Consider the following 12,860-nt stretch of genomic DNA (forward strand, 5'->3'; position numbering starts at 1 on the left):
CACACGCACACACGCACACACACACACACACACACACACACACACACACACACACACACACACACACACACACACACACACACACACACACACACACACACTGTTCTGTACATACACACACAGGTGGGAGGATAAAGACATTAAAGACTATGTGCCCTTTAGAAAAATGATGAGGAGGAAAGGAGTTCCAATGTTGCACCAGTCGTCAAAAGAACAGACAGATTTAACTTAGCACAGCATATTCCAACAAGATTAGCAACCAGACATTTACAATACAAGGCTTAGTTTGTAAAAACTGACCTTAAAATAATATTCTGTATTGTGTGTGGCGCTTACTTCAGTTCAGTCAATACAAAACCTCAGCGGTTTCAAAGACCTACAAGGTATGAAACAAATGCTGAAACACAATGTGCACAATGGGCTTGGTCAAAAGGATAATGTTCTACAATGAGACAAGTTCAGTTTCTCACTGTTGCCTTACACAGCACCTAGTGAATCTTAAATGCGCATCTGTTAAACTACTACTACTTTAAGTATCCATGAAATATCCTAGAATTTGGGAAATCTACAGAAAAAAAACGCTACCATACCTACTGGCTAACACTATCATTCCTACTAGCTACCACTAACGTACGTACTTGCTGGCACAATCATACCTACTAGCTAGCATTAGCATACATACTGGCAAGCATTACCATACTTGCCTGCTAGCATTACTGTACCTATTTGCTAGCATAACCGTAGTTACATGTTAGTAGAGTATGTGTTGTAGCTAAATAATGTCTGTATTTTAGTTAAGGCATAACCACTAACCAGTAGAACCCAACCAATGCTGGATTTTTGAGGCCAGTTATTGATATCAATATTTAAGAATGTAATACATTTCATACATTAAAGTGGTTTTATAAATATTTTTGACAAAAAGTTGTCTTTTAATTGTATATTGAAGAACTGTAACCATAAACTGTCTGTGGCATACAATGGTATATGTGCCAATATAGACACAGCTACAATCAGGTAGTGATAGTTAGCTCTAAGCTATTGACTCATGAATAATGGGGGATGGTGAAAGGTTTTGCGACATAAAAGTGAAATTCAGGCGTAAAATTATCCCAGGTTTTTTTTGGCAAACACACTCATCAAATAAGCCATCGAGACAATTTTTTCCGTGTAACAACTATTCACAGAGAAATCCCGGACAGTTGCTAACAGTTTAATGCGGCTAACACTGATTAGCTCGGGGCAGCACGGTGAACAAATGAAAATTGCTTTAACCACTAATCCTGCTCAAAATAACAGCAAACGTCAGCAGCAGAATGAGAAGAGTCCTTACACAGAAAACGCAGCAATGGGCTCCTCCCTTTGGGATTGTCTTTAGTAATCCACTTGAATGGACTTTACTATGAGAGGAGCTGGTACAGGGGCCAGTAGGTAAGTTTTTAAAACACTCTTTAATAAACTCTGGGTTGACTAACTACGCTGTTGGTGCTTTGTTTTCTGTGTGTTTTTTTGAGCAGTATTAGTGGTTAAAAAAGACGTTTTACAGCCTTCACTGTACTGCCCTGAGGTAATCAGTGTTAGCCGCATTCAGCTGTTAACAACTGTTAGCGACTCACCAGGATTTCTCCGTTAATAGTTGTTACTAGGGGTGTCCCTGACTAAAAATGTTCATAGTCAAATCTGATTCGTCACATTTCGCATGTAGTCGACTAATAGTCGAATAAGTTTGTTTTTTTTGCTCATGAAAAACCCTCTGATCCGGTGGCGAGCCATGGACATGAAGCAGACAGTGGCGGGTGCACGTGAGTCCAGCGCTGCGCGGTCACATGTGTCAGGCAGAGGGTTACCAAGAGATGTGATTTCTGATTTCTGATAGGAGCATCTTATTGAAAGTATTTGTTGTTCTAACATAAATGTGTTTTGATGTATCTGTCTTTGACAACAGCTGACGGTATATTTAGAACTGTAGTTTGTCAGACTGTGTCAGACTCATAATAGACTATAATGAAAACAACAAATGGGCAAATATTCAAAGTAAATGATGCTGATTATGAAACAGGAGCAGACTGTTGTGTTTCTGACGCCCAGATAGATTTAAAGCCCAGCCAGGATGCGCTCTGACGGTGCAGATCCTGGCTAGGACAACTTAGTGTAAGAGGGGGAGGGGGTTATTCCTGCACACTTAGGAGACAGATTAAAAGCACATGTCACTTTTTTAGCAACAGTATTTATTAATAGGCTTATATTTATACTCAAATAAGCCATTTATCATGGTTTATTGGGAGAAACCAAGCATCTATATGTCAAATCAGACATTCAGCACCCTCCCTTCAGCCAGAATGGAATAATCCATTGTTTCATAACCACATTTTGCAACGATTCGACTGTGAGATTCGCAGTCGAATCAGGCTCCTCGGCTATTCGGGGTCACCCCTAGTTGTTACACAAAAAAACTGTCTCGATGGCCTATCTGATGAAAGTGCATCCTTAAAACCATTGTTCAGAGACCACTCTGAAAAGCTTTTTCTCCCTAATTGTTGAAACATCTCAGAAGCATTTTCAGCAGATGTGCAGATGAGTAACTGTGTGCGGGTTAGGGTGAGAGGGATTGACAACTTGTTTTGTCAGTGATATCTGTTATTGTTGACATGGAATTGGCGGGACTACAGCTAAACATTGGAACACGGCTCAGTGCCTCGCTGTACAGATGTCCCTGCTTGGCCTGGTGGTTGCCTTGGCAAGAGAGGAAAAGTTAGTGTGGGTGGCAAGAGGAAAAGAGAGACTGGGGCTTTAGGCATGACCACCCTCAGAGCAGCCGTCAGTCTTATCAAGGGCCTCTGCACTTCAGACAGCAGGGCCTGGCTTTCATTCTCAATGGAATAATGACTGAGAGAATAACATAACTAGCAAAATAGTTGCTTGATTTTGGAATATTGAATAAAAGTTAATAGATCATTAATATTTACCACAAAGATCAAGTTAAATCCTCCATTGCCAAAGGAGGGGCTAGGGAGTGCTGTATTGTTTGAAAATCTAAGTAATACCTGCATGTAGTGAAAACTGAAGGTTATTTAATTTAACATTTACCACGTTAAATGTCGGAGAGTCAAGAACTTGGACTTATGAGATATTTTAAAACAGGCACAAAAACGGGTACCTGTCACCTATCACTAACTACATAAGATATAACATAATAATGATTCATTGCTATCTCTACCCATCTATGTGGTCGTTTTTTAAGCTTACGTTCAAATTCAAGTGTGTCTAACCTGAAAAAAAAAATCAACTTTACCAAGAAAAAAAAAGCAGCAAATCTTTGGCATTTCTTCTTGAACCGTAACTGAAATGAATGTATTATTTAAATAGTAATCAGCTTAGGGATTCATCATTCATTGTTTCCAACTCTAAACCAACATCTCAAACGCCTTTAAATGCAGCCTCAGGTCCACAGGTCACAAGCATGACTCATTTAATGTAAAAAATGATGTCACTGAATGTGTGGTATATTTACACACAAAAAAAAAAACGTGCCATGCATGGTAAATTCACACAGAAAGAACAGTGAAATGACTGGAGTTATGGGTTGAGGCATAAACCCAAAAGCTTCTAAGTGTAGCAGCACATCAGGCCTTTGGCACCTCATCCTCATCTTCCTGTTGATGATTCACTGACAGGCTCAGGCCAGCTTCCCTGACGGGCACCATGTAATTGACGGTGATCACTGGAGGCGCCTGACTGCCTCTTGTGCATCTTAATGCTTAGGATAATAGGAACATGGAGCCCTGCTAAGAAACATAACCCATGCATTAATCTGCAGACCAGAGTCCTGGCGCTAATTGGCATGCTAACGAGTGGATATTGATGCCCGACTGGCCGTTGTCAGCATTAGAACGGGCTTAGCATCCGTACAGGAGTGATCAGCAGGATTAGAAAGCAATGAGAACGCCTGATTGAGGATTGACAATACTAGGAACCTGTGTGTGTGTGTGTGTGTGTGTGTGTGTGTGTGTGTGTGTGTGTGTTTAAGAGGGTTTGTTTGTTAGTTATCCCTTCAGCTTCAGCATAGCTAGAAGCTATTCTTCCAGGGTTTTACGTTGTGACAATCCAATTTACACAATCACATTAAACACAATACTCAAACATGAAACATTACATCACATCACACAAAATATAGAATTATAACTGATGCAAGTAAACAAAAAAAACAAAAAAACAGACATTACACGACGCCACGAATTAATCCATATCTAAAGAAGAAGTGATAACCAACTCACTACAAGAACTAGCATTAGATACTGAAGTTTTGTTGAAGGTAATATTCTTTAAGTGATTTTTTAAACCTATATTAATATATTTGGGAGTAAGGGGGCTCACACTGTCCATCCATACCGTAACCAAGCACGTTTCACGGCTAAAGTCTAGTTCGTTTGACCAGTGTGAGTGTGAGTGACCAGTGTGAGTGCAACCGTACCACAGCTAGGCGCGGTTGCTGTCAACGGCCCATTTGGGAGAGGTGGGCTTTTGTAAAGCACGTTTGCACATGTACGAGCACGAGCGTGCACACGTGTACGAGCACGAGCACGAGGCCTACACCGGTTCTGACGTCATTTTATGTGCACCTGTACGGACATAGAAAAAAGAAGGACGGACCTTGCAACGTCGACTAAACCGGGTCAAAAAGCCAAAAACGTTACCATGGTTTCTGCGCTGCTTTCCATTATGTGGCCAAAAGACGGCCCGCTTTTGTAAACAAAGCGACGTATTGCGATGACGTCAATCAATGCGTGTGAAGTGTTACGGCGTGATGACGTATAGGCAGGCAAGAAGCATTCGCCGAGGCCCAGGTAGTATGAGTACAAACGGGCCTGGAGGGGGGGACAAGGACCCTAAAGCACAGGGCATGGTACGGATGGACAGTGTAAATGCGCGCTTAGTTCCATTCACATGTTGCTCTGTTTGTGATGGAACATCGACTTGATTTGGTTTTCACTTTAGGTAAAATAAAAGAACCTCCAGCTGCACGCCTTGTTTTAATATTTATATATAATTTAATGTGTATCTGTACTAAAAGATTGTTTTTTCTACACAGTAACAGGTGTTTTAGTTGTCCTGACATTTCGTAAGAAAACCATGAGTGAGGATAGGAAATTATTTTGAACTTTTAACCAGGAGAGGCTTTCATGCATTTTAGTGACATTTGACCTGAACCCACATGAGAGAGCTCCACGTGCAGCTTTATTCTGGATCAGTTGTTGTTTTTTAATATAACTTATTGAAATGCCGGACCAAACCACAGAGCAGTAATCCAGGTGTGAAAAAAAAACAGAGCCTGAATTACTTCTTTAATGATTTGTGGTGTTACGTTTTTTCCCCACACCTTTTAATAATGGACAGTGTTGCCCATTTTAGTAACCAATCTCTGTCTGTGTTTGTCCCAACACAGTCCGTTATCAATGATAACCCCCGATAGTTCAGCCTCTTGTTCTACTAAATTTTGATTTATACTAAGTTCAAGTTTTGGTTTGGAACATAAAGAATAATGACTTCCAGCCATGAAACTAGTGGTTTTAGATTGATTTCAAATAATTTTTGTTACTACTGATTCAGACTCCTACTGACTGTGACTCTCTGTAACTTGGTATTAAAATCACCAATAGGGAAACATATAGGGGATGGACCGGAAGAAGAGAGGTGCATGTGTGTCAGTAAAGTTTACAAAAGAGGAAAAAAAAAACCCGAACATAGCGACCGCAAATGTGACAAGATGGAGGCCTTTGAAAAAAAATGTGTGACCACGCCGTCTATTGGGAACTTTTAGTCACAAGGTAGCATAAACAGAATTAGGAGCTCTTCTCCTTTTTGTGTCTGTGTCCGTTTCAGAATATATCTGGCCTGTAATTGTGGTTGCTCAAGGATACTTGGGGGAATTAACCCCAACCCAGCAGTTAGAGGTTGATTTTACTAATTGCATGTCCAGAAAGAAAAAGGTGTGACAGGGTCATTACGTGGACATCTGTTAGGGTAGCATTCACCTTCTTTTTTTCTTTCACCTTCATTTCCTAACACACAGAAGAAGCTGCTCAGTGTCAGAGCTTCCGTCTATCCAGCATTTGTTGTTGTAGCTTTATACTCTGTCTTATGTCCTTCAATTATTTGTCAGGGGTGTTCAAAGACTCGCCGTGGCCTCTGTCCTCCTCCTTCTTCTTCTTTTATCTCCCAGTCCTCTCAGAGCTCTGCAGTATCTTCCCACCTACCCCACATCTCTGCTTTCTGTCTCCCTGGTGATTAGATTATCTCTCACCTCACGAGCGCACTGGAGATGGCAATGACATTCACCCTGGCAAGATTAGAGGGCGCACACACGGATCCATGCCTGGTACAGACGGTGTATAGAGGGTAGGAGGGGTGGGTTGTCGACAGTTGCCTTTATGCAAAGGAGCTCTTACATGCTCATGAAGATACCCACTAGGATTCATCTGATGTGGTTAGAAAGCTGCCCATTGAAAATCTGCAAATTAGAATCATAGAAAGACATGGTTTCTTTGGAGTTTATTAAAACTAAAGGTTACACAACTGTTAGTATCGATCAGTTTCTGGTCATTATATGTAAACAATCAATTTGCATTATTTTTATTGTATTCCCTTGGCCTGCATCTGGCCCTATATTGATAAGACACAATAACAAACTGAGGTTGTGCAGACACTCAAACTCAGCCAACTAGAAAGGTTCTGGACTGCTGACAGGGTTTTCTGTGGATTCTTTCATAAAACAGAACTGAACTCATATTATGGATAGATTTCACATAAGTACCTCAGAGCTTTTCTCTGCCTTTTCAGTATACGTAGGTTGGCATTTGTCGGCTTGAAGCATTTTAAGGGAGGTTTCAAGGCACTTTGAGCTGTCAAATGAAGCTGGATGGAATGTGTTGACGTGTTCAGAGAAAAGGCGCATTCAGCAGATCCAAGGCCTTAAAGAGCAAAAAGTGTCAAAAGAGGTTGCAGAATCTCTTTGTGCACATATTAACATTTGTTTAAGCAAGCATTCTGACACTTTGTGCTCTTCCAGTGTTTTCAGTGGCTTTTTAACCCATAGACCCATTTATTCCAACAGGCAGAATACATTGATTTTGAATTTTTATGTTTGAGGCCACAATTTATCACAGTGCATTTTGCTGTTAAGCTAAATAGATTTTTGCCTCATCTTGCAGAATGAAATGCATTTTAAGACATTCATTCTCAATCGGTGGCTGTTGATTTTGGCAAAGTATTCTTTGATATACTGTATCTAATCCCTGTCATTCCTTCAGAAACCTTTGTAGATTGACCATATTTATGTACAGTAAGTACTGTTGCAGTGGGGAGGTAAATTTCTGGTACATTTCCAGAAACTTTCCGTGGGAAATTAAGCTGGGGAATTTTGGAAATATTCTGAAGTTTTATGCAGTTCTCTCTCTCAATAGTTCAGGGTTCTAGAACTCAGACTGATCTGAGAGTAAAATACAGAGGAGCTCAGAGATCAGGGTGATCTCAGAAGGCTAATAAATTCCAATAATTCCCATGGAAAGTTTCCAACTTTAAAATTTACGAAATTTTGCAGCCCTAACAGTTTATATGGCGATTATGGTCCTGTAGTCTGATCTACATAATATGAATATCAAAAAGAAATCCAAAAAATCCAATTAGTCTATCAGCTGTAGGCCTGCATAGAGCCATTATATAAAATGACCTAATATAATATTATAATGTATGTTGTTTGGTCATTAAAACACTTGACTTGGACACATTACACTCCCATCCACCACCTGAACTCCTTTACTCTCCTACAGTAAATAAGGTGCACACTGCTTTCTGCATTTGATGTAACTCGCTCAAGGCTGAATTATGGTCCGACTGGTCCTATGACTTGAGTTGGTCATTACTCTGATCATTATTTCTGTCAGCACATTCTGGAAACCCTAACTGATGTACATAGCTTTTCAGATCATTTTTCTTGATGGCTCTCTTTTTTGATAACAGTTAAACGATCTTTCCTAGTGATCACTGTATTTCTCCCAGTTCTCTGCAGTCAGAGACTGTTTAAACTTCAGCATGTCTGATATGGCTGAGAGATTTGTTCCTTTGCTCTGTATGTACATAGTTTGATATTTCCATTCATTCACCAATTTGCCTATCTTCTTCTTTCATTACCAGATAACTGGAATTACTTAAGTTTTTTAAAATTGTATAACTTGAAAGCATCTCTACATGACTCATCATTCATCTGTTTTGTCCAAAGCACTCAATGGGGGGTGCTGTACCTTGTATCTGTTGTGATACTTGTGCAAAATGATCTGCTTTGGTTAGTAGTGCTGAGATGTTGTGTTCTACAGAACCATCCTCAGTGTTTCCATAGGTGGCAACACTGACTACTAATACCTAACAACTACCCATCAATCAATCCATCAATCCAGAGGGTTTAGCTGCTTGTCGGGGTCCTGGTCATGGTGGCAGCAGCCTAAGCAGGCTAGACCACATGTCCTTCTCCCCAGCCATGTCTGCAAGCTCCTCTTTGGCTGTCTCAAGACATTCCCAGGCCAGATGGGATCAGTGAACCCACCAGCTTTTTCTGGGTTCTCCTCCTGGTAAGTGGTCCCAGGCAGCAGTCAAAGGGGGTTGTCCAGGAGGCATCCTCACCACATGTGTGAGTTTCTCACCCTATCTCTAACGGTGGGGCCGGCCATTATGTGAAGGAAAGTCATTTTGGCTACTTGTATGCGATCTTCTTTTGGTCAAGACCAAAGATGAGGGTAGGGATGTAGATTGAGTGGTAAATTAAAAGCTTTGCCTTCAAGCTCAGATCCCTCTTCTATCCGGCTGTTAAGACTTGATGTAACACCCCTTCAAAATATGATTTCTGGGTCCATGCTGGTCCGAGCCTCGTATTTCTACAACACCGCAGTGCCGTGTTCTCGGTTGTTTGAACAAATCTGAGTTTTTAAAAACACTGTAATTGTCATTTTACCTATTTTTTATCGATACAAAAGATGTCTAACTGAAGAAAGAGTTGGTCAGAATTGTTCACATGTTTGTCCGTTTTTGTCTGTTTTGTTTCAATGGAGAGTTTGGACCCAAAATCAAATTTTGAAAGGATGTTACATCAGACTGAACAGACGGATAGTATTCCATCATAGCAGACACGTTCTTGCAAGCTACTGTTTAGCTTGATTGAGCATTGATGTTGATTTCATGAGCTGTTTCAGTTCGTCTTTACAATAAAAGTGTACGGGACATGCTGGCTGGATTTCGGTACATCCATCTACAGATGCATCACAGGATAGTCTGCAAGTCAAGTTTAACCAAAAATAGAACTGAAATAAAAGGACTGCATTGATTGTTGACTGTATGTTGCTTTGGATACCAGTGAGACAATGAAATACATGTAAAATTTTATTGACACCAATGCCATTATCAATTCTGCTTATTGGTCCGATTCTTTATCGATTCCCTTATTGATTCCTGAACCACATTCTGTGTGGCCTAAAGGCCAGCATCAACACATCTGTTCTATTATCTCTGAGTCCGAGAGTCAAAGACATGGTATTCCTGAATCCATGTTGTGTAGAAAGATGTTTCAGTTCATTGCTGCTCTTTCCACTTACTTGAAATCATCAGATTACATTACAAGCTGCACTGCTGTCATCTTTCTTCATGAAATGAAACCATTTTTGGACCATTTCTTCCTCTCCACCATGACTCCTCATTGTTACAAGTTTCCAGCAGCGCAGGCGCATGAGTTTGACGTCATTGTTTTGCGATGCATAACTGTAAGAAAATCATGCCGGCATCGCTTAAATGAATTGATAAGCTTTTAGGTATAGAATTCTGATTCCATTTGTTACTGGTTCTCCACTGGAACTGGTTCTTAATTTCTCATACCTAGTTTAGAATATGTTGAGGTTTTACATCTGCATGGCCATGGTTTCATCTTCTGGTACAACAATTAAAAGGAGGAATGTGAGCTTGTTTTTGCCTAAAAAGCCTGTGCAAGTACAGCTGCTCCACCAACACAGTGGTCTCATTGAAATGAATCACTTGATAGTGTTGGTCCAGCGATGGCTTCTCTTTCTCTGGATATCTTATATAAAAAGAAAAAAATGCTTGTTAATCAGAGCGTTTTGTGAAAAAAAATATAAACTGCAATATTTTGATGTTGACTTGCAAACAACACTGCTCTTCAAATTCAGCAGAAGTCAAACGTTCAAGGCCTCCCAACCTTTTTTTTATTCACTGTGCTTGAACAAACAAAGCAACAGAGCTGTCTCAGCTGTAGTGTCCTGTAAAGTGGCGCTTAGACACGAGTGATGGGCTGGAGGGAAGAGTCAGTGGCACAAACCTCTCTAAGGTGCAGCTGTAGTTCTGGACTGCCCTCCCGCAGTTCCAGGCCTTTTGGTCCTCACCTGGCTGACAGTTACTGCTGCCTCAGGCACTGTCCCAAGATGTTAGTGAGGTGAAGCAGAGATGAGAGAAAGTGGGTTTCAGGGAGGTCTTGTTCCAGAATAACTGATGAAAAATAACCTTTTAACTTTAAGATGTTAAAAGTTTTTTTGGTCCAAAGATATCTTTAGTTCTTAAGCATGAATATTTTCATCAAACCTCAACTGTCAAGTCTGCATTCAGGATTCAAAGAGACAGCTGATTGTTTTTCTGAGCAAAATTCTATAAAAGACTTTTATCTTCCCATCGTGCAAACATGATCTAGTGGAAACAAAGAGTGGCTTATATCAACATGTAGACAGAACCAAATTAAATGTTTGCTTGTTGGGAATGCTGTTCATCATCTTGCACCGTCGCTGACAGGAAGGAGCTGTACTACAGTCTGTTCACTGCTACTATGTTGGCTTTTTCTCTCTCTTCGTTTGTGTACATCTGGCATTTGTACGCTCCCCTGCTTTTCTGCTTTGTGTGTATTGAGCAAAGTCAGCAATAAGCTGCTATCTGTATTCCTGCCAAGCCCACCTTCCCACTGCGTGTGCCATGGTTTTGGTTTCACCTAAGAGTGATATATTTGAATTGATACTTAGTGCTGCTATCTTTGTATGTTTAAATTTAAGCACTTAAGGCCTCCTAGTTGGCAAAAATATCAATTTCCTATTCTTTAATGGTAGTAAAGCCTCTGCAAAAGCTTTTGTTCATCATATGGGACCAGCGCTGTAGCCAAGGTAGGATTAGAAATCCATGCAGTGTGACGGCAGCACATCAAGGTGCAGTGGCTATTATCCCACATTAACTTCTTTACATTTTTGTTTGAATTTGCTGTGCCTATAAGACATTTTCTCACTCTGAGAACACTGGTGTTACTCATTACATCGCAAATGCACCACAGCTGTGCCTGGCTGGCTCTCCGGCTGAACTTTTAATGTGCAATCCATTTTGTCAGCAGCTGGGTTGAGGCAGGAAGCACCCTTCAGCACCCATGTTAAACATAGGATGTCACCAATTGGGCTGTTCAGACCACAGTGTCAGACGTGACAAGGAGCTGACTCTCCATGTCACGGAGACATGGCTGACTCTTAATCTAATCTATTTTCTTGGCAAGCCACGAGTGAATCAAGGACACACACTGATAATCTATTAAAAACAATATGAATATAACATATCTCTAGGGCTGACGTCTTCCAGTCGTTTGGTCAATTGTTGGGTCAATATCATAGACTGTATAAAAAATAAACTTAGCATACCCGTCGGGGTCCAATCGTACTCGCCTACGGGAGTCGCCATCTTGTCAGACTCTGGCTCATCTCCTCATTTCCCGTTATTATTCATAAACTTTAACCCCCCCAAAAATTAAAACTAGCCTGGTACAAAAATGAATTCCCCTCAGTGTAGTCATGGAAATATGACCTAAACATACAGACTAGAATATTTTTTTGAAAATGCCAGGCGCCCTCCTGAAAACACCCATCAAAGTCCACCAAAGCGCATTGCAGATCCCACGAGTCTCACATGATCTTGTGATATCACAAGTGTGTGTGTGTGTGTGTTTTAGATGATCTAATTCTGATGATTCTTTTCATTTTGAAAATCAAATTGTCTTGTCGGTCTCATCGCAACTTCTACTCTGTGCTGAGATTGGTTTTATTTCTATTAAAATATCAGAACTATGGTGGGGGCGGTGGGAAAGTGATGTAATAAGTATATGCCCAAACACTGTGTAACACCGGCCTTTGTTTCTGGTTCGTTTTCCACTGCATGGTTCGACTCGAAATCCTAGAAATTATTAGGAAACTACAAACCCTTAAAGTAAGGCCTTGCTGTTTTATTTTCCAATGCGATGGTCAAATTTGGTTTCAAATCCCCAAATTGTCAGGACTAAAACATGTACTGTAACAATATACTCCACAACTCCCTGATGTTGCCCAGAAAGAATACAAAGGAGATGACCTGTGTTCTCAGTGCCCTGCATTGGGGTCTCAAAGTGCTCTGATACAACCCAAAGCAAGCCTTATTTTGTTGACATGAATTTGACTGCTAGAATATTTTTGTCAGTTTTTTTGAGCCACAAAAAGCCAGCAGATGTGTTTCCTGTCTGATAGTACAGACATCGGCTTTCACAACATTCACTGATGGTGTGAGAGGGTTCATACTTTGACTTGCAGATTGCAAAAGGCAGCAGAAACTCCAGTTGTTTCTCTGATTTTCCATCAGCCACATCTCCTTTTTTACATAATCTTCCCTTTCCTCTGTGACTATACCACAGCATGTTTTTTTTTTAAATAACCAAGGCACTTCAACAAAAACTATTTAGTGAAAAAAATCTGTGATCAGAATGAGAGAACAGTGTTGATTGTGTCAGAGAGAAGGTTTCAACAATGTTTTCTTCT

The 12,860-nt window shown here is 40.5% G+C and overlaps 1 protein-coding gene across 1 annotated transcript in view; it reads left to right on the forward strand.

The window, feature by feature from the left end:
• The window catches only part of adam19a (ADAM metallopeptidase domain 19a), a 266,602-nt gene that overhangs the window by 40,001 nt on the left and 213,741 nt on the right, over positions 1-12,860 (forward strand). The window lies entirely within an intron of this gene.

This window comes from Echiichthys vipera (genome assembly GCF_963691815.1).
Source record: "Echiichthys vipera genome assembly, chromosome: 22".
Lineage (NCBI taxonomy): Eukaryota > Metazoa > Chordata > Actinopteri > Perciformes > Trachinidae > Echiichthys > Echiichthys vipera.